Source organism: Chiloscyllium punctatum, chromosome 39 (assembly GCF_047496795.1).
Source record: "Chiloscyllium punctatum isolate Juve2018m chromosome 39, sChiPun1.3, whole genome shotgun sequence".
In the NCBI taxonomy this organism is placed as follows: domain Eukaryota; kingdom Metazoa; phylum Chordata; class Chondrichthyes; order Orectolobiformes; family Hemiscylliidae; genus Chiloscyllium; species Chiloscyllium punctatum.
Genome location: NC_092777.1, coordinates 31,247,856 through 31,268,670, shown reverse-complemented (window position 1 = coordinate 31,268,670; position 20,815 = coordinate 31,247,856).

Sequence of the window (20,815 nt, the reverse complement as noted above, 5' to 3'; positions counted from 1 at the left end):
GTGAAAAGAGAGAGAGAGAAAAGACAGAAAGAGAAAGAGAGAGAGAGAAAGGAGCGAGAGAGTAAGAAAAGAGAGAGAGAGAAAAGAGAGAGAAAAAAGCGAGACACAGAGAGAAAAGAGAGAGAGAAAGAAAAGAGTGAGAGAGAAAAAAGAGAGAGAAAAGAGAGAGAGAGAGAAATGAGAGAGAGAGAAAAGAGAGAAAGAAAAGAAAGAGAGAGAAAGAAAAGAGAGAGAGAAAAGAGAGAGAAGAGAGAGAGAGAAAAGAGAGAGAGTGAGAACAGAGAGAGACGGAAAAGAGAGATGGAGAGAAAAGAGAGAGAGCAAATGAAAAGGCAGAGAGAGAAAAGAGACAGAGAGAAAACAGAGAGACAGAAAAGAGAGAGAGCGAAAGGATAGAGAGAGAGTAAAGAGAGAGAGAGAAAAAAGAGAGAAAGAGAGAGAGAGAAGAGAGAGAGAGGAGTGAGAGAGAGAGAAAAAGAGAGAGAGAGAGAAAAGAGAGAGCGAGAGAAAAGAGGGAGAGAAAAGGGAGAGAGAGAAAGAGAGAGAGTGAAAAAAGAGAGAGAGAAAAGAGAGAGAGAAAAGAGAAAGTGAGAAAAGAGAGAGAGTGAGAGAAAAAAGAGACAGAGAGAAAAGAGAGAGAAAGAAAAGAGAGAGAAGAGAGAGAGAGAAAAGAGAGAGAGAGAGAAATGAGAGAGAGAGAAAAGAGAGAGAGAAAAGAAAGAGAGAGAAAGAAAAGAGTGAGAGAAAAGAGAGAGAGAGACAGAAAAGAGACAGAGAGAAAAAAGAGAGAGAAAAGAGGGAGAGAGAAAAGAGAGAGAGTGAGAACAGAGAGAGAGAAAAGAGAGATGGAGAGAAAAGAGAGAGAGCGAATGGAAAGGCAGAGAGAGAAAAGAGACAGAGAGAAAGAGAGAGACAGAAAAGAGAGAGAGCGAAAGGATAGAGAGAGAGTAAAGAGAGAGAGAGAAAAAAGAGAGAAAGAGAGAGAAGAGAGAGAGAGGAGTGAGAGAGAGAGAGAAAAGAAAGAGAGAAAAGAAAGAGAGAGAGAAAAATGAGAGAGAGAAAAGAGAGAGCGAGAGAGAAAAGAGAGGAGAAAAGAGAGAGAGTAAAGACAGAGAGAGAGACAAAAGAGAGAGAGAAAAGAGAGACTGAAAAGAGAGAGAGAATAGAGAGAGAGTGAGCGAGAGAGAGAAAGAGAGAGAGAGAAAAGAGAGAGACAAAAGGGAGAGAGAGAGAAAGAGAGAGTGAGTGAAAAAAGAGACAGAAAAAAGAGAGAGAAAAGAGAGAGAGAAAATAGAAAGTGAGAAAAGAGAGAGAGTGAGCGAAAAAAGAGAAACAGACAGAAAAGAGAGCGAAAAGGGAGAGGGAAGAGAGGGAGAGAGAAGAGACAGAGAAAAGAAAGAGGAGAAAGAGAGAGAGAAAAGAGAGAGAGAAAAGAGAGAGAGAGAGAAGAGAGAGAGAAAAAAGAGAGAGAAAAGAGAGAGAGAAAAGAGAGAGTGAAAAGAGAGAGAGAAGAGAGAGAGATAGAGAATAGAGAAAGAGAGAAAGAGAAAGAGAGAGAAAAGAGAGAGAAGAGAGAGAGAGAAAAAAGAGAGAGAGAAACGAGAGAGAGAAAAGAGAGAGAGAGAGAAAGAGATTAAGAGAAAAGACCGTGAAAAGATTGAGAGAGAAAAGAGAGAGAGAGAAAGGAGAGAGAGAGCGAGAAAAGAGAGAGAGAGAAAAGAGAGAGAAAGAAAGAGTGAGACAGAAAAGAGAGAGAGAATAAAGAGAGAGAGAAGAGAGAGAGGTAGAGAAGAGAGAGATAGAAATGAGATAGAGAGTGAAAAGAGAGAGAGAGAGAGAAAAGAGACAGAAAGAAAAGAGAGAGAGAAAAGAGAGAGAGAGAAATGAGATAGAGAGTGAAAAGAGAGAGAGAGAAAAGAGACAGAAAGAAAAGAGAGAGAGATAAAAGAGAGAGAGAAAAGAGAGAGAAGACAGAGAAAAGAGAGAGAGAGAAAGAAAAGAGCGAGAGAGAAGAGAGAGAGAAAAAAGAGAGAGAGAGACAGTGAGAGAAAAGAGAAAGAGAGAAGAGAGAAAAGAGAGAGTGAGAGAGAAAAGGGAGGGAGAGAAAAGAGAGAGTAAAAAGAGAGAAAAAAGAGAGAAGAAAAGAAAAGAGTGAGAGAGAAAAGAGAGAGAGAAGAGAGAGGGAGAAATGAGAGAGAGAAAAGAGAGAGAGAAAAGAGAGAGAGAAAGAACAGAGAGTGTGAGAAGAGAGAGAGAAAAGAGAGAAGAGAGAGAGAGTGAGAAAAAAGAGAGAGAAAAGTGAGAGAGAGAGAAAAGAGAGAGGGCGAAAGAAATGAGCGAGAGTGATGAGAGAGAGAAAAAAGAGAGAGAGAAAAGAGAGAGAGAAAGAAAAGAGAGAGAGAAAAAGAGAGAGAGAGAAAAGAGAAAGAGAGAGAAAAGAGAGAGAGAAGAGAGAGAGAAAAGAGAGTGAGAGAGAAAAGAGAGAGAGAGAAAAGAGAGAGAGAGAAAGAGACAGAGAGAGAAAAGAGAGAGTGAGAGAAAAGAGAGAAAAGCGAGACACAGAGAGAAAAGAGAGAGAGAAAGAAAAGAATGAGAGAGAAAAGAGAGAGAGAAGAGAGAGAGAGAAATGAGAGAGAGAGAATAGAGAGACAAAGAGAAAAGAGAGAGAGACAGAAAAGAGACAGAGAGAGAAAAAAGAGAGCGAAAGGAGAGAGAGAAAAGAGAGAGAGAGAAAAGAGACAGAAAGAAAAGAGAGAGAAAAGAGAGAGAGAAAGAAAAGAGAGAGAGTGAGAAAAGAGAGAGAGAGAAAAGAGAGAGAGAGAGAAAAGAGAGAGAAGAGAGAGAGAGTGAGAAAAAGAGAAAAGTGAGAGAGAGAGAAAAGAGAGACTGAAAAGAGAGAGAGAATAGAGAGAGAGTGAGCGAGAGAGAGAAAAGAGAGAGAGAGAGAAAAGAGAGAGAGAAAGAAAGAGAGAGAGTGAGAAAAGAGAGAGAGAGAAAAGAGAGAGAGAGAGAAAAGAGAGAGAAGAGAGAGAGAGTGAGAAAAAAGAGAAAAGTGAGAGAGAGGAGAAAAGAGAGACTGAAAAGAGAGAGAGAATAGAGAGAGAGTGAGCGAGAGAGAGAAAGAGAGGAGAGAGAGAGAAAAGAGAGAGAGAAAAGGGAGACTGAAAAGAGAGAGAATAGAGAGAGAGTGAGCGAGAGAGAGAAAAAGAGGGAGAGAGAGAAAAAGAGAGAGAGAAAAGGGAGAGAGACAAAAGAGAGAGAGAGAGAAAGAGAGAGTGAGTGAAAAAGAGAGAGAAAAAAGAGAGAGAGAAAAAAGAGAGAGAGAGAAAAGAGAAAGAGAGAGAAAAGAGAGAGAGAAGAGAGAGAGAAAAGAGAGTGAGAGAGAAAAGAGAGAGAGAGAAAGAGACAGAGAGAGAAAAGAGAGAGTGAGAGAAAAGAGAGAAAAGCGAGACACAGAGAGAAAAGAGAGAGAGAAAGAAAAGAATGAGAGAGAAAAGAGAGAGAGAAGAGAGAGAGAGAAATGAGAGAGAGAGAATAGAGAGACAAAGAGAAAAGAGAGAGAGAGACAGAAAAGAGACAGAGAGAGAAAAAAGAGAGCGAAAGGAGAGAGAGAAAAGAGAGAGAGAGAAAAGAGACAGAAAGAAAAGAGAGAGAGAAAAAGAGAGAGAGAAAGAAAAGAGAGAGAAAGAAAAGAGAGAGAAGAGAGAGAGAGTGAGAAAAAAGAGAGAAAAGTGAGAGAGAGAGAAAAGAGAGAGAGAGAAGAGAGAGCGAGAGAAAGAGAGAGAAAAGAGAGAGAGTGAAAAGAGCGAGAGAGAAAAGAGAGAGAGGGAATAAAGAGAGAGACAGAAAAGAGAGAGAGAAAAGAGTGAGAGAAAGGGAGAGAAAAGAGAGAGAGAGAAAAGTGAGAGAAAAGAGAGAGAGAGAAAAGAGAGAGAGAGTGAGAAGATAGAGAGAAAAGAGAGAGAAAAGAGAGAGAGAAAAGAGAGTGAGAGAGAAAAGAGAGCGAAGGAAAAGAGAGAGAGAGAAAAGAGAGAGAGTGAAAAAAGAGTGAGAGAAAAAAGGGAGAGAGAAAACTGAGTGAGAGAAGAGAGAGAGAGAAAAGAGATTGACAGAAAAGAGAGTGAAAAGATTGAGAGAGAAAAGAGAGAGAGAGAAAGAAAAGAGCGAGAGAGAAAAGAGACAGAGAGAAAAGAGAGAGACAGAAAAGAGAGAGAGTGAAAGGATAGAGAGAGAGTAAAGAGAGAGAGAGGAGAAAGAGAGAGAGAGAGGAGTGAGAGAGAGAAAAGAAAGGAGAGAAAAGAAAGAGAGAGAGAAAATAGTGAGAGAGAGAAAAGAGAGAGAGAAAAGAGAGAGAAAAGAGAGAGCGAGAGAGAAAAGAGAGGGAAAAGAGAGACTGAAAAGAGAGAGAGAATAGAGAGAGAGTGAGCGAGAGAGAGAAAAAGAAGAGAGAGAGAAAAAAGAGAGAGAGAAAAGGGAGAGAGGCAAAAGAGAGAGAGAGAAAGAGAGAGGTGAGTGAAAAAAGAGAGAAAAAAGAGAGAGAAAATAGAAAGTGAGAAAAGAGAGAGAGTGAGAGAAAAAAGAGAGACAGACAGAAAAGAGAGCGAAAAGGGAGAGAGAAGAGAGAGAGAGAGAAGAAGAGAAAAGAAAGAGGAGAAAGAGAGAGAGAAAAGAGAGAGAGAAAAGAGAGAGAGAGAAAAAGAGAGAGAGAGAAGAGAGAGAGAAAAAAGAGAGAGAAAAGAGAGAGAGAAAAGAGAGAGTGAAAAGGGAGAGAGAGAAGAGAGAAGAGAGAGAGATAGAGAATAGAGAAAGCGAGAAAAGAGAAAGAGAGAGAAAAGAGAGAGAAGAGAGAGAGAGAAAAAAGAGAGAGAGAAACGAGAGAGAGAAAAGAGAGAGAGAGAGAAAAGAGATTAAGAGAAAAGACCGTGAAAAGATTGAGAGAGAAAAGAGAGAGAGAGAGAAAGGAGAGAGAGAGCGAGAAAAGAGAGAGAGAGAAAAGAGAGAGAAAGAAAAGAGTGAGAGAGAAAAGAGAGAGAGAATAAAGAGAGAGAGAGAAGAGAGAGAGGGAGAGAAGAGAGAGAGAGAGAAAAAAGGGAGTGAGAGAGAAGAGAGAGAGAGAGAAAGGAGAGAGAGAAAAGAGATAGAAAAGAGAGAGAGAGAAAAGAGTGAGAGAAAGAGAGAGAAAAGAGAGAGAGAGTGAGGCGACCGACAGAGAAAAGAGAGAGAAAAGAGAGAGAGAAAAGAGAGTGAGACAGAAAAGAGATAGAGGGAAAAGAGAGAGACAAGAGAGAGAGAAAAGAGGGAGAGAGAAAAGTGAGAGAGAGAAGAGAGAGAGAGAAAAGAGATTGACAGAAAAGAAAGAGAAAAGATTGAGAGAGAAAAGAGAGAGAGAGAAAGAAAAGAGCGAGAGAGAAGAGACAGAGAGAAAAGAGAGAGAGAGAAATGAGATAGAGTGAAAAGAGAGAGAGAGAAAAGAGACAGAAAGAAAAGAGAGAGAGATAAAAGAGAGAGAGAGAAAAGAGAGAGAAGACAGAGAAAAAAGAGAGAGAGAAAGAAAAGAGCGAGAGAGAAGAGAGAGAGAAAAAGAGAGAGAGAGAAGAGAGAGAAAAGAGAAAGAGAGAAGAGAGAGAGAAAAGAGAGAGTGAGAGAGAAAAGGGAGGGAGAGAAAAGAGAGAGTCAAAAGAGAGAAAAAAGAGAGAAAGAAAGAAAAGAGTGAGAGAGAAAAGAGAGAGAGAAAGAACAGAGAGTGTGAGAAGAGAGAGAGAAAAAAGAGAGAAAGAGAGAGAGAGAAAAAAGAGAGAGAAGAGAGAGAGTGAGAAAAAAGAGAGAGAAAGTGAGAGAGAGAGAAAAGAGAGAGGGCGATAGAAATGAGCGAGAGTGATGAGAGAGAGAAAAAAGAGAGAGAGAAAAGAGAGAGAAAAAAGAGAGAGAAAAGTGAGAGAGAGAGAAAAGAGTGATAGAAAGAAAAGAGAGAGAGAAAGAGAGAGAGAAAAAAGAGAGAGAAAAGCGAGAGAGAGAGAAAAGAGAGAGAGAAAGAAAAGAGAGAGAAAAAAGAGAGAGAGAAAAGACAAAGAGAGAGAAGAGAGAGAGAAAAGAGAGTGAGAGAGAAAAGAGAGAGAGAGAGAGGAAAGAGAGAGAGAGAATGAGACAGAGAGAGAAAAGAGAGAGTGAGAGAAAAGAGAGAAAAGCGAGACACAGAGAGAAAAGAGAGAGAGAAAGAAAGAATGAGAGAGAAAAGAGAGACAGAAGAGAGAGAGAGAAATGAGAGAGAGAGAATAGAGAGACAAAGAAAAAAGAGAGAGAGAGACAGAAAAGAGACAGAGAGAGAAAAAAGAGAGAGAAAAGAGAGAGAGAGAAAAGAGACAGAAAGAAAAGAGAAAGAGAAAAGAGAGAGAGAAAGAAAGAGAGAGAGAAAGAAAAGAGAGAGAGTGAGAAAAGAGAGAGAGAAAAGAGAGAGAGAGAAAGACGAGAGAAGAGAGAGAGAGTGAGAAAAAGAGAGAGAAAAGTGAGAGAGAGAGAAAAGAGAGAGGGCGAAAGAAATGAGCGAGAGTGATGAGAGAGAGAAAAAATAGAGAGAGAAAAGAGAGAGAAAAAAAAGAGAGAGAAAAGCAAGAGAGAGAGAAAAGAGTGAGAGAAAGAAAAGAGAGAGAGAAAAGAGAGAGAGAAAAAAGAGAGAGAAAAGCGAGAGAGAAAAGAGAGAGAGAGACAGAAACGAGACAGTGGGAGAAAAAGAGAGAGAAAAGAGAGAGAGAGAAAAGAGAGAGAGAGTGAGAAAAGAGAGAGAGAGAAAAGAGAGATGGAGACAAAAGAGAGAAAAGCGAGACACAGAGAGAAAAGAGAGAGAGAAAGAAAAGAATGAGAGAGAAAAGAGTGAGAGAAGAGAGAGAGAGAAATGAGAGAGAGAGAATAGAGAGACAAAGAAAAAAGAGAGAGAGAGACAGAAAAGAGACAGAGAGAGAAAAAAGAGAGAGAAAAGAGAGAGAGAAAAGAGAGAGAGAGAAAAGAGACAGAAAAAAAAGAGAGAGAGAAAAGAGAGAGAGAAAGAAAAGAGAGAGAGAAAGAAAAGAGAGAGAGTGAGAAAAGAGAGAGAGAGAAAAGAGAGAGAGAGAAAAGAGAGAGAAGAGAGAGAGAGTGAGAAAAAAGAGAGAGAAAAATGAGAGAGAAAAGAGAGAGGGCGAAAGAAATGAGCGAGAGTGATGAGAGAGAGAAAAAAGAGAGAGAAAAAAGAGAGAGAAAAGCGAGCGAGAGAGAAAAGAGTGAGAGAAAGAAAAGAGAGAGAGAGAAAAGAGAGAGAGAAAAAGAGAGAGAAAAGCGAGAGAGAGAGAAAGAAAAGAGAGAGAGAAAAAAGAGAGAGAAAAGAGAAAGAGAGAGAAGAGAGAGAGAGAAGAGAGAGAGAAAAGAGAGTGAGAGAGAAAAGAGAGAGAGAGAAAGAGACAGAGAGAGAAAAGAGAGAGTGAGAGAAAAGAGAGAAAAGCGAGACACAGAGAGAAAAGAGAGAGAGAAAGAAAAGAATGAGAGAGAAAAGAGAGAGAGAAGAGAGAGAGAGAAATGAGAGAGAGAGAATAGAGAGACAAAGAGAAAAGAGAGAGAGAGACAGAAAAGAGACAGAGAGAGAAAAAAGAGAGCGAAAGGAGAGAGAGAAAAGAGAGAGAGAGAAAAGAGACAGAAAGAAAAGAGAGAGAGAAAAGAGAGAGAGAAAGAAAAGAGAGAGAAAGAAAAGAGAGAGAAGAGAGAGAGAGTGAGAAAAAAGAGAGAAAAGTGAGAGAGAGAGAAAAGAGAGAGAGAGAAGAGAGAGCGAGAGAAAGAGAGAGAAAAGAGAGAGAGTGAAAAGAGCGAGAGAGAAAGAGAGAGAGGGAATAAAGAGAGAGACAGAAAAGAGAGAGAGAAAAGAGTGAGAGAAAGGGAGAGAAAAGAGAGAGAGAGAAAAGTGAAGAGAGAAAAGAGAGAGAGAGAAAAGAGAGAGAGAGTGAGAAGATAGAGAGAAAAGAGAGAGAAAAGAGAGAGAGAAAAGAGAGTGAGAGAGAAAAGAGAGCGAAGGAAAAGAGAGAGAGAGAAAAGAGAGAGAGTGAAAAAGAGTGAGAGAAAAAAGGGAGAGAGAAAACTGAGTGAGAGAAGAGAGAGAGAGAAAAGAGATTGACAGAAAAGAGAGTGAAGAGATTGAGAGAGAAAAGAGAGAGAGAGAAAGAAAAGAGCGAGAGAGAAAAGAGACAGAGAGAAAAGAGAGAGACAGAAAAGAGAGAGAGTGAAAGGATAGAGAGAGAGTAAAGAGAGAGAGAGGAGAAAGAGAGAGAGAGAGGAGTGAGAGAGAGAAAGAAAGAGAGAAAAGAAAGAGAGAGAGAAAATAGTGAGAGAGAGAAAAGAGAGAGAGAAAAGAGAGAGAAAAGAGAGAGCGAGAGAGAAAAGAGAGGGAAAAGAGAGACTGAAAAGAGAGAGAGAATAGAGAGAGAGTGAGCGAGAGAGAGAAAAAGAGAGAGAGAGAAAAAGAGAGAGAGAAAAGGGAGAGAGGCAAAAGAGAGAGAGAGAAAGAGAGAGTGAGTGAAAAAAGAGAGGAAAAAAGAGAGAGAAAATAGAAAGTGAGAAAAGAGAGAGAGTGAGAGAAAAAAGAGAGACAGACAGAAAAGAGAGCGAAAAGGGAGAGAGAAGAGAGAGAGAGAGAAGAGAAAGAGAAAAGAAAGAGGAGAAAGAGAGAGAGAAAAGAGAGAGAGAAAGAGAGAGAGAGAAAGAGAGAGAGAGAAGAGAGAGAGAAAAAAGAGAGAGAAAAGAGAGAGAGAAAAGAGAGAGTGAAAAGGGAGAGAGAGAAGAGAGAAGAGAGAGAGATAGAGAATAGAGAAAGCGAGAAAAGAGAAAGAGAGAGAAAAGAGAGAGAAGAGAGAGAGAGAAAAAAGAGAGAGAGAAACGAGAGAGAGAAAAGAGAGAGAGAGAGAAAAGAGATTAAGAGAAAAGACCGTGAAAAGATTGAGAGAGAAAAGAGAGAGAGAGAGAAAGGAGAGAGAGAGCGAGAAAAGAGAGAGAGAGAAAAGAGAGAGAAAGAAAAGAGTGAGAGAGAAAAGAGAGAGAGAATAAAGAGAGAGAGAGAAGAGAGAGAGGGAGAGAAGAGAGAGAGAGAGAAAAAGGGAGTGAGAGAGAAGAGAGAGAGAGAGAAAGGAGAGAGAGAAAAGAGATAGAAAAGAGAGAGAGAGAAAAGAGTGAGAGAAAGAGAGAGAAAAGAGAGAGAGAGTGAGGCGACCGACAGAGAAAAGAGAGAGAAAAGAGAGAGAGAAAAGAGAGTGAGACAGAAAAGAGATAGAGGGAAAAGAGAGAGACAAGAGAGAGAGAAAAGAGGGAGAGAGAAAAGTGAGAGAGAGAAGAGAGAGAGAGAAAAGAGATTGACAGAAAAGAAAGAGAAAAGATTGAGAGAGAAAAGAGAGAGAGAGAAAGAAAAGAGCGAGAGAGAAGAGACAGAGAGAAAAGAGAGAGAGAGAAATGAGATAGAGTGAAAAGAGAGAGAGAGAAAAGAGACAGAAAGAAAAGAGAGAGAGATAAAAGAGAGAGAGAGAAAAGAGAGAGAAGACAGAGAAAAAAGAGAGAGAGAAAGAAAAGAGCGAGAGAGAAGAGAGAGAGAAAAAAGAGAGAGAGAGAAGAGAGAGAAAAGAGAAAGAGAGAAGAGAGAGAGAAAAGAGAGAGTGAGAGAGAAAAGGGAGGGAGAGAAAAGAGAGAGTCAAAAGAGAGAAAAAAGAGAGAAAGAAAGAAAAGAGTGAGAGAGAAAAGAGAGAGAGAAAGAACAGAGAGTGTGAGAAGAGAGAGAGAAAAAAGAGAGAAAAGAGAGAGAGAGAAAAAAGAGAGAGAAGAGAGAGAGTGAGAAAAAAGAGAGAGAAAAGTGAGAGAGAGAGAAAAGAGAGAGGGCGATAGAAATGAGCGAGAGTGATGAGAGAGAGAAAAAGAGAGAGAGAAAAGAGAGAGAAAAAAGAGAGAGAAAAGTGAGAGAGAGAGAAAAGAGTGATAGAAAGAAAAGAGAGAGAGAAAAGAGAGAGAGAAAAAAGAGAGAGAAAAGCGAGAGAGAGAGAAAAGAGAGAGAGAAAGAAAAGAGAGAGAAAAAAGAGAGAGAGAAAAGACAAAGAGAGAGAAGAGAGAGAGAAAAGAGAGTGAGAGAGAAAAGAGAGAGAGAGAGAGGAAAGAGAGAGAGAGAATGAGACAGAGAGAGAAAAGAGAGAGTGAGAGAAAAGAGAGAAAAGCGAGACACAGAGAGAAAAGAGAGAGAGAAAGAAAAGAATGAGAGAGAAAAGAGAGACAGAAGAGAGAGAGAGAAATGAGAGAGAGAGAATAGAGAGACAAAGAAAAAAGAGAGAGAGAGACAGAAAAGAGACAGAGAGAGAAAAAAGAGAGAGAAAAGAGAGAGAGAGAAAAGAGACAGAAAGAAAAGAGAAAGAGAAAAGAGAGAGAGAAAGAAAAGAGAGAGAGAAAGAAAAGAGAGAGAGTGAGAAAAGAGAGAGAGAAAAGAGAGAGAGAGAAAAGAGAGAGAAGAGAGAGAGAGTGAGAAAAAAGAGAGAGAAAAGTGAGAGAGAGAGAAAAGAGAGAGGGCGAAAGAAATGAGCGAGAGTGATGAGAGAGAGAAAAAATAGAGAGAGAAAAGAGAGAGAAAAAAAAGAGAGAGAAAAGCAAGAGAGAGAGAAAAGAGTGAGAGAAAGAAAAGAGAGAGAGAAAAGAGAGAGAGAAAAAAGAGAGAGAAAAGCGAGAGAGAAAAGAGAGAGAGAGACAGAAACGAGACAGTGGGAGAAAAAGAGAGAGAAAAGAGAGAGAGAGAAAAGAGAGAGAGAGTGAGAAAAGAGAGAGAGAGAAAAGAGAGATGGAGACAAAAGAGAGAAAAGCGAGACACAGAGAGAAAAGAGAGAGAGAAAGAAAAGAATGAGAGAGAAAAGAGTGAGAGAAGAGAGAGAGAGAAATGAGAGAGAGAGAATAGAGAGACAAAGAAAAAAGAGAGAGAGAGACAGAAAAGAGACAGAGAGAGAAAAAAGAGAGAGAAAAGAGAGAGAGAAAAGAGAGAGAGAGAAAAGAGACAGAAAAAAAAGAGAGAGAGAAAAGAGAGAGAGAAAGAAAAGAGAGAGAGAAAGAAAAGAGAGAGAGTGAGAAAAGAGAGAGAGAGAAAAGAGAGAGAGAGAAAAGAGAGAGAAGAGAGAGAGAGTGAGAAAAAAGAGAGAGAAAAGTGAGAGAGAAAAGAGAGAGGGCGAAAGAAATGAGCGAGAGTGATGAGAGAGAGAAAAAAGAGAGAGAAAAAAGAGAGAGAAAAGCGAGCGAGAGAGAAAAGAGTGAGAGAAAGAAAAGAGAGAGAGAAAAGAGAGAGAGAAAAAGAGAGAGAAAAGCGAGAGAGAGAGAAAGAAAAGAGAGAGAGAAAAAAGAGAGAGAAAAGAGAAAGAGAGAGAAGAGAGAGAGAGAAGAGAGAGAGAAAAGAGAGTGAGAGAGAAAAGAGAGAGAGAGAAAAGAGAGAGAGAGAAAGAGACAGAGAGAGAAAAGAGAGAGTGAGAGAAAAGAGAGAAAAGCGAGACACAGAGAGAAAAGAGAGAGAGAAAGAAAAGAATGAGAGAGAAAAGAGAGAGAGAAGAGAGAGAGAGAAAAGAGACAGAGAGAGAAAAGAGAGAGTGAGAGAAAAGAGAGAAAAGCGAGACACAGAGAGAAAAGAGAGAGAGAAAGAAAAGAATGAGAGAGTAAAGAGAGAGAGAAGAGAGAGAGAGAAAAGAGACAGAGAGAAAAGAGAGAGACAGAAAAGAGAGAGTGAGAAAAGAGAGAGAGAGAAAAGAGAGAGAGAGAGAAAAGAGAGAGAAGATAGAGAGTGAGAAAAAAGAGAGAAAAGTGAGAGAGAGAGAAAAGAGAGAGAGAGAAGAGAGAGAGTGTGAAAAGAGCGAGAGAGAAAAGAGAGAGAGAGAATAAAGAGAGAGACAGAAAAGAGAGAGAGAAGAGAGAGAGAAAAGAGCGAGAGAAAGGGAGAGAAAAGAGAGAGAGAAAAGTGAGAGAAAAGGGAGAGAGAGAAAAGAGAGAGAGAGTGAGAAGATAGAGAGAAAAGAGAGAGAAAAGAGAGAGAGAAAAGAGAGTGAGAGAGAAAAGAGAGAGAAGGAAAAGAGAGAGAGAGAAAAGAGAGAGAGTGAAAAAAGAGTGAGAGAAAAAAAAGGGAGAGAGAAAACTGAGTGAGAGAAGAGAGAGAGAGAAAAGAGATTGACAGAAACGAGAGTGAAAAGAGAGAGACAGAAAAGAGAGAGAGCGAAAGGATAGAGAGAGAGAGAAAAAAGAGAGAGAGAGAAGAGAGAGAGAGGAGTGAGAGAGAGAAAAGAGAGAGAGAAAAGAGAGGGAGAAAAGAGAGAGAGAGAATAAAGAGAGAGACAGAAAAGAGAGAGAGAAGAGAGAGAGAAAAGAGCAAGAGAAAGGGAGAGAAAAGAGAGAGAGAAAAAAGTGAGAGAAAAGAGAGAGAGAGAAAAGAGAGAGAGAGTGAGAAGATAGAGAGAAAAGAGAGAGAAAAGAGAGAGAGAAAAGAGAGTGAGAGAGAAAAGAGAGAGAAGGAAAAGAGAGAGAGAGAAAAGAGAGAGAGTGAAAAAAGAGAGAGAGAAGAGAGAGCGAGAGAAAGAGAGAGTAAAGAGAGAGAGTGAAAAGAGCGCAAGAGAAAAGCGAGAGAGAATAAAGAGAGAGACAGAAAAGGGAGAGAGAAGAGAGAGAGAAAAGAGTGAGAGAAAGTGAGAGAAAAGAGAGAGAGAGAAAAGAGAGAGAGAAAAGAGAGTGAGAGAGAAAAGAGAGAGAAGGAAAAGAAAGAGAGAGAAAAGAGAGAGAGTGAGAAAAGAATGAGAGAGAAAAGAGGGAGAGAGAAAACTAAATGAGAGAGAAGAGAGAGAGAAAAGAGATTGACAGAAAAGAGAGTGAAAAGATTGAGAGAGAAAAGAGAGAGAGAGAAAGAAAAGAGCGAGAGAGTAAAGAGAGAGAGAGAGAAATGAGATAGAGAGTGAAAAGACAGAGAGAGAAACGAGACTGAAAGAAAAGAGAGAGAGAGAAAAGAGAGAGAGTGAGAAAAGAGTGAGAGAGAAAAGAGAGTGAGAGAGAGAAAAGAGAGAGAAGAGAGAGAAAAGAGAGAGTGAGAGAGGAAAGGGAGGGAGAGAAGAGAGAGAGAGAGAAAAGAGAGAGAGAGAAAAGAGAGAGGGAGAAAGAAATGAGCGAGAGTGATGAGAGAGAGAAAAAAGAGAGAGAGTGGAAAAAGAGAGAGAGAAAAGAGAGAGAGAGAAAATGAGAGAGAGAGAAGAGAGAGACAGAGAGAAAAGATAGAGATAGAGAGAGAAATGAGAGACAAAAAAGAGAGGGAGAGAGGGAAAGGAGAGAGAGAAAATAGAGTGAAAAGAGAGTGAGAAAAGAGAAAGAGGAAAGAGAGAGAGAGAGAAAGGAGCGAGAGAGTGAGAAAAGAGAGAGAGAGAAAAGAGAGAGAGAAAAGCGAGAAACAGAGAGAAAAGAGAGAGAGAAAGAAAAGAGTGAGAGAAAAGTGAGAGAGAAAAGAGAGAGAGAGAGAGACAGAAAAGAGACAGTGGGAGAAAAAGAGAGAGAAAGAAAAGAGAGAGAGAAAAGAGAGAGAGAAAAGTGAGAGAGAAAAGAGAGAGAGACAGAAAAGAGACAGTGGGAGAAAAAGAGAGAGAAAAGAGAGAGAGAGTGAGAAAAGAGAGAGAGAGAAAAGAGAGATGGAGACAAAAGAGAGAGAGAGAGTGAAGAGACAGAGAGAAAAGAGAGAGACAGAAAAGAGAGAGAGCGAAAGGAGAGAGAGACAGTAAAGAGAGAGAGAGAAAAGAGAAAGAGAGAGAAAAGAGAGAGAGAAGAGAGAGAGAAAAGAGAGTGAGAGAGAAAAGAGAGAGAGAGAAAAAGAGAGAGAGAGAAAAGAGAGAGTGAGAGAAAAGAGAGAAAAGCGAGACACAGAGAGAAAAGAGAGAGAGAAAGAAAAGAATGAGAGAGAAAAGAGAGACAGAAGAGAGAGAGAGAAATGAGAGAGAGAGAATAGAGAGACAAAGAAAAGAGAGAGAGAGAGAGACAGAAAAGAGACAGAGAGAGAAAAGAGAGAGAGAAAAGAGATAGAGAAAAGAGAGAGAGAAAGAAAAGAGAGAGAGAAAGAAAAGAGAGAGAGAGAAAAAAGAGAGAGAGAAAAGAGAGAGAGAGAAGAGAGAGAGAAGAGAGAGAGAGTGAGAAAAAAGAGAGAGAAAAGTGAGAGAGAGAGAAAAGAGAGAGGGCGAAAGAAATGAGCGAGAGTGATGAGAGAGAGAAAAAAGAGAGAGAGAAAAGAGAGAGAGAAAAAAGAGAGAGAAAAGCGAGAGAGAGAGAAAAGAGTGAGAGAAAGAAAAGAGAGAGAGAAAAGAGAGAGAGAAAAAAGAGAGAGAAAAGCGAGAGAGAGAGAAAAGAGAGAGAAAGAAAAGAGAGAGAGAAAAAAGGGAGAGAAAAGAGAAAGAGAGAGAAAAGAGAGAGAGAGAAAAGAGAGAGAGAGAAAGAGAAAGAGAGAGAAAAGAGAGAGTGAGAGAAAAGAGAGAAAAGCGAGACACAGAGAGAAAAGAGAGAGAGAAAGAAAAGAATGAGAGAGAAAAGAGAGAGAGAAGAGAGAGAGAGAAATGAGAGAGAGAGAATAGAGAGACAAAGAGAAGAGAGAGAGAGAGACAGAAAAGAGACAGAGAGAGAAAAAAGAGAGCGAAAGGAGAGAGAGAAAAGAGAGAGAGAGAAAAGAGACAGAAAGAAGAGAGAGAGAGAAAAGAGAGAGAGAAAGAAAAGAGAGAGAGAAAGAAAAGAGAGAGAGTGAGAAAAGAGAGAGAGAGAAAAGAGAGAGAGAGAGAGAAAAGAGAGAGAAGAGAGAGAGAGTGAGAAAAAAGGGAGAAAAGTGAGAGAGAGAGAAAAGGGAAAAGAAGAGAAAAAAGAGAAAAGAGAAAAGGGAAAAGACGAAAAAAGAGAAAAGAAAAGAGAAAAGAAGAGAATAGAAGAAAAAAGAGAAAAGAGAAAAGTAGTGAAGAGGGATAAGAGAGAAAAGAAGCAAAAAGAGAAAAGAGAAAAAAAGAGAAAAGAAGAGAAAAGAGAAAAGAAGAGAAAAGAAAAGAGTAAAGAAGAGAAAAGTGATAAGTTAAAAAAAGAGAAAAGAAGAGACAAGAGAAAAGAAGAGAAAAGAAGAGACATGAACAAAAATAGAAAAGAAGAGAAAAAAGAGAAAAGAGAAAAGAAGAGAAATGAAGAGAAAAGAAGAGAAAAGAGAAAAGAGAAAAGAAGAGAAAAGTAGATGAAAGAGAAAAGTGAAAGGGTTAAAGAAGAGAAAAGAAGTGAAAAGAGAAAAGAAGGGAAATGAAGAGAAAAGAAGAGAAAAGAGAAAAGAGAAAGGGTAAAGAAGAGAAAAGAAGTGAAAAGAGAAAGAAGAGAAATGAAGAGAAAAGAAGAGAAAAGAGAAAAGAAGAGAAAAGAAGAGAAAAGAGAAAAGAAGAGAAAAGAGAAAAGAGAAAGGTTGAAAGAAGAGAAAACAAGAGAAAAGAGAAATGAGAAAAGAAGAGAAAAGAAGAGAAAGGAGAAAGGGGTAAAGAAGAGAAAAGAAGAGAAAAGAGAAAAGAAGGGAAATGAAGAGAAATGAAGAGAAAAGAGAAAAGAGAAAGGGTAAAGAAGAGAAAAGAAGTGAAAAGAGAAAAGAAGAGAAATGAAGAGAAAAGAAGAGAAAAGAGAAAAAAGAAAGGGGTAAAGAAGAGAAAAGAAGAGAAAAAGAAAAGATTAGAAAAGAAGAGAAAAGTAGAGAAAAGAGAAAAGAGAAAGGGTTAAAGAAGTGAAAAGAAGTGAAAAGAGAAAAACGAAAGGGGTAAAGAAGAGAAAAGAAGAGAAAAAGAAAACAATAGAAAAGAAGAGAAAAGAAGTGAAAAGAGAAAAGAAGGCAAATGAGGAGAAAAGAAGAGAAAAGAGAAAAGAGAAAGGGTAAAGAAGAGAAAAGAAGTGAAAAGAGAAAAGAAGAGAAATGAAGAGAAAAGAAGAGAAAAGAGAAAAGAGAAAAGAAGAGAAAAGAGTAAAGAAGAGAAAAGAGAAAAGAGAAAGGGTTAAAGAAGAGAAAACAAGAGAAAAGAGAAATGAGAAAAGAAGAGAAAAGAAGAGAAAGGAGAAAGGGGTAAAGAAGAGAAAAGAGAAAAGAAGAGAAAAGAAGAGAAATGAAGAGAAAATAGAAAAAGGTAAAGAAGAGAAAAGAAGAGAAAAGAGAAAAGAAGAGAAAAGAAGAAAAATGAAGAGAAAAGAGAAAAGAGAAAAGAAGAGAAAACAAGAGAAAAGAAAAGAGAAAAGAAGAGAATAGAAGAAAAAAGAGAAAAGTAGTGAAAAGAGAAAAGAGAGCAAAGAAGCTAAAAGAGAAAAGAGAAAAAAGAAGCTAAAAGTGAAAAGAGAAAAAAGAGAAAAGAAGAGAAAAGAGAAAGGGTTAAAGAAGAGAAAACAAGAGAAAAGAGAAAAAAAGAGAAAAGAAGAGAAAGCAGAAAGGGGTAAAGAAGAGAAAAGAAGAGAAAAGAGAAAAGAAGAGTAAAGAAGAGAAAAAAGAGAAAAGAGAAAAGGGAAAAGACGAAAAAAGAGAAAAGAAAAGAGAAAAGAAGAGAATAGAAGAAAAAAGAGAAAAGAGAAAAGTAGTGAAGAGGGATAAGAGAGAAAAGAAGCAAAAAGAGAAAAGAGAAAAAAGAGAAAAGAAGAGAAAAGAAGAGAAAAGAAAAGTGTAAAGAAGAGAAAAGTGATAAGTTAAAAGAAGAGAAAAGAAGAGAAAAGAAGAGACATGAACAAAAACAGAAAAGAAGAGAAAAAGAGAAAAGAGAAAAGAAGAGAAATGAAGAGAAAAGAAGAGAAAAGAGAAAAGAGAAAAGAAGAGAAAATTAGAGAAAAGAGAAAAGAGAAAGGGTTAAAGAAGAGAAAAGAAGTGAAAAGAGAAAAGGAGGGAAATGAAGAGAAAAGAAGAGAAAAGAGAAAAGAGGAAGGGTAAAGAAGAGAAAAGAAGTGAAAAGAGAAAAGAGAAATGAAGAGAAAAGAAGAGAAAAGAGAAGAGAAAAGAAGAGAAAAGAGAAAAGAAGAGAAAAGAGAAAAGAGAAAGGGTTAAAGAAGAGAAAACAAGAGAAAAGAGAAATGAGAAAAGAAGAGAAAAGAAGAGAAAGGAAAAAGGGGTAAAGAAGAGAAAAGAAGAGAAAAGAGAAAAGAAGCGTAAAGAAGAGAAATGAAGAGAAAAGAGAAAAGAGAAAAGAAGAGAAAGCAAGAGCCATGAGAAAAGAGAATAGAAGAGAAAACAAGACAAAAGAGAAAAGAAGAGGAAGGAAGAGAAAGAAGAGAAAAGAGAAAAGAAGAGAAAACAAGAGAAAAGAGAATAGAGAAAGGGTTAAAGACGAGAAAAGAAGTGAAAAGAGAAAAGAAGGGAATTGAAGAGAAAAGAAGAGAAAAGAGAAAGGGTAAAGAAGAGAATAGAAGTGAAAAGAGAAAAGAAGAGAAATGAAGAGAAAAGAAGAGAAAAGAGAAAAGAAGAGAAATGAGAAAAGAGAAAGGGTTAAAGAAGAGAAAACAAGAGAAAAGAGAAATGAGAAAAGAAGAGAAAACAAGAGCAAAGAGAAAAGAGAAAAGAAGAGAAAACAAGAGCAAAGAGAAAAGAAGAGGAATGAAGAGAAAGAAGAGAAAAGAGAAAAGAAGAGAAAACAAGAGAAAAGAGAAATGAGAAAAGAAGAGAAAACAAGAGCAAAGAGAAAAGAAGAGGAATGAAGAGAAAGAAGAGAAAAGAGAAAAGAAGAGAAAACAAGAGAAAAGAGAAAAAAGAAATGGGTAAAGAAGAGAAAAGAAGAGAAAAAGAAAAGAATAGAAAAGAACAGAAAAGTAGAGAAAAGAGAAAAGAGAAAGGGTTAAAGAAGAGAAAAGAAGTGAAAAGAGAAAAGAAGAGAAATGAAGAGAAAAGAAGAGAAAAGGGAAAAGAAGAGAAAAGAGAAAAGAGAAAGGGTTAAAGAAGAGAAAAGAAGAGAAAAAGAAAAGAATAGAAAAGAAGAGAAAAGTAGAGAAAAGAGAAAAGAAGAGAAATGAGAAAAGAGAAAGGGTTAAAGAAGAGAAAACAAGAGAAAAGAGAAATGAGAAATGAACAGAAAAGAAGAGAAAGGTGAAAGGGGTAAAGAAGAGAAAAGAAGAGAAATGAAGAGAAAAGAGAAAAGAGAAAAGAAGAAAAAAGATGAAATTAGAAAAGCGAAAAGAGGAGAAAAGAGAAAAGAAGAGAAAAGAAAAGAAGGGAAAAGAAAAGAAGAGAAAGGTGAAAAAAAGGAATGAGAATATAGAAAAAAAGAGAAAACAAGCGAAAAGAAAAAAGAAAAAAGAGAACAGTAGAGAAAAGAAGAGAATAGAGATACGAGAAAAGGGAAAAGAAGAGAAAAGAAGAGAAAAGAGATAAGAAGAGAACAGTCAAAAGAAAATGAAGAGAAAAGAGATAAGAGAATAGAAGAAAAAAAGAAGAGAAAAGAGAAAAGGGAAAAGACGAAAAAAAGAAAAAAAAAGAGAAATGAAGGGAAAAGAAGAGAAAAGAGAAAAGTAGTGAAAAGAGATAAGAGAGAAAAGAAGCTAAAAGAGAAAAAAGAGAAAAGAAGAGAAAAGAGAAAGGGTTAAAGAAGGGAAAACAAGTGTAAAGAGAAAAGAGAAAAGAAGAGAAAAGAGAAAGGTGTAAAGAAGAGAAAAGAAGAGAAAAGAGAAAAGAAGAGAAAAGAACAAAAATGAACAGAAAAGAGAAAAGAGAAAAGAAGAGAAAAGAAGAGAAAATAAAAGAGAAAAGAAGAGAATAGAAGAAAAAAAGAGAAAAGTAATGAAAAGAGATAAGAGAGAAAAGAAGCTAAAAGAGAAAAGTGAAAAAAGAAGCTAAAAGAGAAAAGAGAAAAAAGAGAAAAGAAGAGAAAAGAGAAAGGATTAAAGAAGAGAAAACAAGAGAAAAGAGAAAAGAGAAAAAAGAGAAAAGAAGAGAAAGGAGAAAGGGGTAAAGAAGAGAAAAGAAGAGACAAGAGAAAAGAAGAGTAAAGAAGAGAAATGAAGAGAAAATAGAAAAGAGAAAAGAAGAGAAAACAAGAGCCATGAGAAAAGAGAATAGAAGAGAAAACAAGAGAAAAGAGAAAAGAAGAGGAATGAAGAGAAAGAAGAGAAAAGAGAAAAGAAGAGAAAACAAGAGAAAAGAGAAAAAAGAAAGGGGTAATTAAGAGAAAAGAAGAGAAAAAGAAAAGAATAGAAAAGAAGAGAAAAGTCGAGAAAAGAGAAAAGAGAAAGGGTTAAAGAAGAGAAAAGAAGTGAAAAGAGAAAAGAAGGGAAATGAAGAGAAAAGAAGAGAAAAGAGAAAAGAGAAAGGGTAAAGAAGAGAAAAGAAGTGAAAAGAGAAGAGAAGAGAAATGAAGAGAAAAGAAGAGAAAAGAGAAAAGAGAAGAGAAAAGAAGAGAAAAGAGAAAAGAAGAGAAAAGAGAAAAGAGAAAGGGTTAAAGAAGAGAAACCAAGAGAAAAGAGAAAAAAGAAAGGGGTAAAGAAGAGAAAAGAAGAGAAAAAGAAAAGAATGGAAAAGAAGAGAAAAGTAGAGAAAAGAGAAAAGAGAAAGGGTTAAAGAAGAGAAAAGAAGTGAAAAGAGAAAAGAAGGCAAATGAAGAGAAAAGAAGAGAAAAGAGAAAGGGTAAAGAAGAGAAAAGAAGTGAAAAGAGAAAAGAAGAGAAATGAAGAGAAAAGAAGAGAAAAGAGAAAAGAGAAAAGAAGAGAAAAGAGAAAAGAAGAGAAAAGAGAAAAGAGAAAGGGTTAAAGAAGAGAAAACAAGAGAAAAGAGAAATGAGAAAAGAAGAGAAAAGAAGAGAAAGGAGAAAGGGGTAAAGAAGAGAAAAGAAGAGAAAAGAGAAAAGAAGAGTAAAGAAGAGAAATGAAGAGAAAATAGAAAAAGGTAAAGAAGAGAAAAGAAGAGAAAAGAAGAAAAATGAAGAGAAAAGAGAAAAGAGAAAAGAAGAGAAAACAAGAGAAAAGAAAAGAGAAAAGAAGAGAATAGAAGAAAAAAGAGAAAAGTAGTGAAAAGAGAAAAGAGAGCAAAGAAGCTAAAAGAGAAAAGAGAAAAAAGAAGCTAAAAGTGAAAAGAGAAAAAAGAGAAAAGAAGAGAAAAGAGAAAGGGTTAAAGAAGAGAAAACAAGAGAAAAGAGAAAAAAAGAGAAAAGAAGAGAAAGCAGAAAGGGGTAAAGAAGAGAAAAGAAGAGAAAAGAGAAAAGAAGAGTAAAGAAGAGAAAAAAGAGAAAAGAGAAAAGGGAAAAGACGAAAAAAGAGAAAAGAAAAGAGAAAAGAAGAGAATAGAAGAAAAAAGAGAAAAGAGAAAAGTAGTGAAGAGGGATAAGAGAGAAAAGAAGCAAAAGAGAAAAGAGAAAAAAGAGAAAAGAAGAGAAAAGAAGAGAAAAGAAAAGTGTAAAGAAGAGAAAAGTGATAAGTTAAAAGAAGAGAAAAGAAGAGACATGAACAAAAACAGAAAAGAAGAGAAAAAGAGAAAAGAGAAAAGAAGAGAAATGAAGAGAAAAGAAGAGAAAAGAGAAAAGAGAAAAGAAGAGAAAATTAGAGAAAAGAGAAAAGAGAAAGGGTTAAAGAAGAGAAAAGAAGTGAAAAGAGAAAAGGAGGGAAATGAAGAGAAAAGAAGAGAAAAGAGAAAAGAGGAAGGGTAAAGAAGAGAAAAGAAGTGAAAAGAGAAAAGAGAAATGAAGAGAAAAGAAGAGAAAAGAGAAGAGAAAAGAAGAGAAAAGAGAAAAGAAGAGAAAAGAGAAAAGAGAAAGGGTTAAAGAAGAGAAAACAAGAGAAAAGAGAAATGAGAAAAGAAGAGAAAAGAAGAGAAAGGAGA